This window comes from Coenobita brevimanus, unplaced genomic scaffold (assembly GCF_032717465.1).
Source record: "Coenobita brevimanus isolate Jiangsu-jjx unplaced genomic scaffold, ASM3271746v2 jjx.HiC_scaffold_3623, whole genome shotgun sequence".
Lineage (NCBI taxonomy): Eukaryota > Metazoa > Arthropoda > Malacostraca > Decapoda > Coenobitidae > Coenobita > Coenobita brevimanus.
In genome coordinates, this window is record NW_027644667.1 from 5,686 (window position 1) to 11,370 (window position 5,685).

Here is a 5,685-nt window from a genome sequence, read left to right on the forward strand (position 1 = left end):
AGCCAGGACAGGGTGGGTGCAGGCCTGCTCCTCCTTTTCTTCACCATGCTCGTGAGCCAGGACAGGGTGGGTGCCCACCTGATCCTCCTTTTCCTCACCATTCTCGTCAGCCAGGACAGGGTGGGTGCCCGCCTGCTCATCCTTTTCCTCACCATGTTCATGAGCCAGGACAGGGTGGGTGCCCGCCTGCTCCTCCTTTTCCTCACCATGCTCATGAGCCAGGACAGGGTGGGTGCCCGCCTGATCCTCCTTTTCCTCACCATGCTCATGAGCCAGGACAGGGTGGGTGCCCGCCTGCTCCTCCTTTTCCTCACCATGCTCATGAGCCAGGACAGGGTGGGTGCCCGCCTGCTCCTCCTTTTCCTCACGATGCTCGTGACCCAGGACAGGGTGGGTGCCCGCCTGCTCCTCCTTTTCCTCACCACGCTCGTGAGCCAGGACAGGGTGGGTGCCCGCCTGCTCCTCCTTTTCCTCAAAATGTTCGTGAGCCAGGACAGGGTGGGTGCCCGCCTGCTCCTCCTTTTCCTCACTTTGCTCGTGAGGCAGGACAGGGTGGGTGCCCGCCTGCTCCTCCTTTTCCTCAAAATGTTCATGAGCCAGGACAGGGTGGGTGCCCGCCTGCTCCTCCTTTTCCTCAAAATGTTCATGAGCCAGGACAGGGTGGGTGCAGGCCTGCTCCTCCTTTTCCTCACCATGCTCGTGAGCCAGGACAGGGTGGGTGCCCGCCTGCTCCTCCTTTTCCTCATCATGCTCGTGAACCAGGACAGGGTGGGTGCAGGCCTGCTCCTCCTTTTCCTCACCGTGCTCATGAGCCAGGACAGGGTGGGTGCAGGCCTGCTCCTCCCTTTCCTCAAAATGCTCGTGAGCCAGGACAGGGTGGGTGCCCGCCTGCTCCTCCTTTTCCTCACTTTGCTCGTGAGGCAGGACAGGGTGGGTGCCCGCCTGCTCCTCCTTTTCCTCAAAATGTTCATGAGCCAGGACAGGGTGGGTGCCCGCCTGCTCCTCCTTTTCCTCAAAATGTTCGTGAGCCACGACAGGGTGGGTGCCCGCCTGCTCCTCCTTTTCCTCACCGTGCTCGTGAGCCAGGACAGGGTGGGTGCCCGCCTGCTCCTCCTTTTCCTCACAATGCTCGTGAGCCAGGACAGGGTGGATGCCCGCCTGCTCCTCCTTTTCCTCACCATGCTCGTGAGCCAGGACAGGCTGGGTGCCCGCCTGCTCCTCCTTTTCCTCACTTTGCTCGTGAGCCAGGACAGGGTGGGTGCCCTCCTGCTCCTCCTTTTCCTCACCGTGCTCGTGAGCCAGGACAGAGTGGGTGCAGGCCTGCTCCTCCTTTTCCTCACCGTGCTCGTGAGCCAGGACAGGGTGGGTGCCCGCCTGCTCCTCCTTTTCCTCACCGTGCTCGTGAGCCAGGACAGGCTGGGTGCCCGCCTGCTCCTCCTTTTCCTCACCATGCTCGTGAGCCAGGACAGGGTGGGTGCAGGCCTGCTCCTCCTTTTCCTCTCCATGCTCGTGAGCCAGGACAGGGTGGGTGCAGGCCTGCTCCTCCTCCTGTCCATGCTCGTGAGCCAGGACAGGGTGGGTGCAGGCCTGCTCCTCCTTTTCCTCACCATGCTCGTGAGCCAGGACAGGGTGGGTGCCCGCCTGCTCCTCCTTTTCCTCAAAATGCTCGTGAGCCAGGACAGGGTGGGTGCCTGCCTGCTCCTCCCTTTCCTCACCATGCTCGTGAGCCACATCAGGGTGGGTGCCTGACTGCTCCTCCTTTTCCTCATCATGCTCGTGAGCCAGGACAGGGTGGGTGCCCGCCTGCTCCTCCTTTTCTTCACCATGCTCGTGAGCCAGATCAGGGTGGGTGCCCGCCTGCTCCTCCTTTTCCTCAAAATGCTAGTGAGCCAGGACAGGGTGGGTGCCCGCCTGCTCCTCCTTTTCTTCACCATGCTCGTGAGCCAGGACAGGGTGGGTGCCCACCTGATCCTCCTTTTCCTCACCATGCTCGTGAGCCAGGACAGGGTGGGTGCCCGCCTGCTCCTCCTTTTCCTCACCATGCTCATGAGCCAGGACAGGGTGGGTGCCCGCCTGCTCCTCCTTTTCCTCACCATGCTCATGAGCCAGGACTGGCTGGGTGCCCGCCTGCTCCTCCTTTTCCTCACGATGCTCATGAGCCAGGACAGGATGGGTGCCTGCCTGCTCCTCCTTTTCCTCACCACGCTCGTGAGCCAGGACAGGGTGGGTGCCCGCCTGCTCCTCCTTTTCCTCAAAATGTTCGTGAGCCAGGACAGGGTGGGTGCCCGCCTGCTCCTCCTTTTCCTCACTTTGCTCGTGAGGCAGGACAGGGTGGGTTCCCGCCTGCTCCTCCCTTTCCTCAAAATGTTCATGAGCCAGGACAGGGTGGGTGCCCGCCTGCTCCTCCTTTTCCTCACCGTGCTCGTGAGCCAGGACAGGGTGGGTGCCCGCCTGCTCCTCCTTTTCCTCACAATGCTCGTGAGCCAGGACAGGGTGGGTGCCCGCCTGCTCCTCCTTTTCCTCACCATGTTCGTGAGCCAGGACAGGGTGGGTGCCCGCCTGCTCCTCCTTTTCCTCACAATGCTCGTGAGCCAGGACAGGGTGGGTGCCCTCCTGCTCCTCCTTTTCCTCACCGTGCTCGTGAGCCAGGACAGGGTGGGTGCCCGCCTGCTCCTCCTTTTCCTCACCGTGCTCGTGAGCCAGGACAGGGTGGGTGCCCGCCTGCTCCTCCTTTTCCTCACCATGCTCGTGAGCCAGGACAGGGTGGGTGCAGGCCTGCTCCTCCTCCTGTCCATGCTCGTGAGCCAGGACAGGGTGGGTGCAGGCCTGCTCCTCCCTTTCCTCACCATGCTCGTGAGCCAGGACAGGGTGGGTGCCCGCCTGCTCCTCCCTTTCCTCACCATGCTCGTGAGCCAGGACAGGGTGGGTGCCCGCCTGCTCCTCCTTTTCCTCAAAATGCTCGTGAGCCAGGACAGGGTGGGTGCCTGCCTGCTCCTCCCTTTCCTCACCATGCTCGTGAGCCACATCAGGGTGGGTGCCTGACTGCTCCTCCTTTTCCTCACCATGCTCGTGAGCCAGGACAGGGTGGGTGCAGCCCTGCTCCTCCTCTTCCTCACCATGCTCGTGAGCCAGGACAGGGTGGGTGCCCGCCTGCTCCTCCCTTTCCTCACCATGCTCGTGAGCCAGGACAGGGTGGGTGCAGGCCTGCTCCTCCTTTTCCTCACCATGCTCGTGAGCCAGGACAGGGTGGGTGCCCACCTGCTCCTCCTTTTCCTCACCATGCTCGTGAGCCAGGACAGGGTGGGTACCCGCCTGCTCCTCCTTTTCCTCACCATGCTCATGAGCCAGGACTGCTTGGGTGGCCGCCTGCCCCTCCTTTTCCTCACCATGCTCGTAAGCCAGGACAGGGTGGGTGCCCGCCTGCTCCTCCTTTTCCTCAAAATGTTCGTGAGCCAGGACAGGGTGGGTGCCCACCTGCTCCTCCTTTTCCTCACCGTGCTCGTGAGCCAGGACAGGGTGGGTGCCCGCCTGCTCCTCCTTTTCCTCTCCATGCTCATGAGCCAGGACAGGGTGGGTGCCCGCCTGCTCCTCCTTTTCCTCTCTATGCTCGTGAGCCAGGACAGGGTGGGTGCCCGCCTGCTCCTCCTTTTCCTCTCTATGCTCGTGAGCCAGGACAGGGTGGGTGCCCGCCTGCTCCTCCTTTTCCTCACCATGCTCGTGAGCCAGGACTGGCTGGGTGCAGGCCTGCTCCTCCTTTTCCTCTCCATGCTCGTGAGCCAGGACAGGGTGGGTGCAGGCCTGCTCCTCCTCCTGTCCATGCTCGTGAGCCAGGACAGGGTGGGTGCCCGCCTGCTCCTCCTTTTCCTCTCTATGCTCGTGAGCCAGGACAGGGTGGGTGCCTGCCTGCTCCTCCTTTTCCTCTCTATGCTCGTGAGCCAGGACAGGGTGGGTGCCTGCCTGCTCCTCCTTTTCCTCACCATGCTCGTGAGCCAGGACTGGCTGGGTGCCCGCCTGCTCCTCCTTTTCCTCACCATGCTCGTGAGCCAGGACAGGGTGGGTGCCCGCCTGCTCCTCCTTTTCCTCACCATGCTCGTGAGCCTGGACAGGATGGGTGTCTTCCTCCTCCTTTCCCGACTTAGGGGGGTTTTCATCGTGGTAAGTGGGTGGGGGTGGGTGCCCTCCTCTCCCAGCTCTGCGGTGGGGGGGATGTTAGCGTTAGGAGGCTGGACAGGGTGGCATTCAACCGGAGAAAATATTGTTTGGTTGATATTCGAAAAGCATTTTTTCAGTGTTTTTCTTCCACTTTTAACCTTAAATTACAGTTATTCTCCTTTGATGTGCAGTGGCACTGGATCTGGGAACGTATAAACGAATTGCACTTGTCCTTTTGGCCCTGGTTCAGTATTCCAGTGTTCAACCTTTGTTTTGTTAAAGTGAAGTGTATGTTTGGTTTTGTATCTTTTTTGCCAGGGCCACCGGCAGCCTAACCTCTTTTCCTTTACTTTTAAATGGGTGGCATTGGCCCTGCTTTCCCCTTGTGTCAACCGCACACAACTGACAATGATGGCAGCCATTTCCCTGATGGCTAGGGCTCGCTGCAAATAGCTAACTTCCACCCAGGCTACAAAATGGAATTGTCAACTATCTTTCAGTTGGGTGTATCTGAAAGCAGAGGACTCAGACTATGACACTTGGTTACACTTCTCAGGACGAAATGACTACAATTGGCGGTCTGCGATGGCTGGGAAATTATCGCTGGAAATTTGCCAAGCTTCGACGCTGAGCAGCGAGGAATTTATGTTTGAATCCATCCCAATGTAATATTATATAGGAAAGGTGGAACCCGACTGATAAACATTATAACACATTACAGCAAAGGTGCAATGAATCTGTTGATGATGATGATTTACCAGGAGGAGGATAGGGACAGTATGGATTCCATAGTTAGTAGTGATGAGAGAGAAAATTATAGGCCTGTGACGATGATGATGATGATGATGATGATGATGATGATGATGATGGTGATGATGATTTACCAGGAGGAGGATAGGGACAGTATGAATAGCACAGTTAGTAGCCATGAGAGAGAAAATGATAAGACTGTGACGATGATGATGATGATGATGATGATGATGATGATGATTTACCAGGAGGAGGATAGGGACAGTATAGATAGCACAGTTAGTAGCCTTGAGAGAGAAAATGCTACGGCTGTGACGATGATGATGATGATGATGATAATGATGATGATGATAATGATGATGATGATGATAATTTAGGAGGAGAAGGGTAGTAAGGGTACCGTTCTTAATGGCGATGATAGTGAAAATGACTGGACTGTTATGATGATGATGATGATGATGATGATGATTTAGAAGCTGCAGGATAGGGCCAGGCAAAATACTATTCTTGATGGCATTCATAGCGACAATAATCCTGGGGATGATGTTTTGATGGAAGATGATATAAGGCTAGTAATGATGCTATTGATAATGGTGATGACAGTGACAATGATAAGGTGGTGATGATGGTGGTGATGATGGTTTAGAAAGAGGAGGATAGGCTCAGTCAGGAGACTAATTTTAGTGGCGATCATACTTAAAACAATCCTGATGTGAATGAGGATGGTTTAGATGGAAGACGATAAAGCCAGTAAGGATGATAATGCTAATGGTGATGATGGTG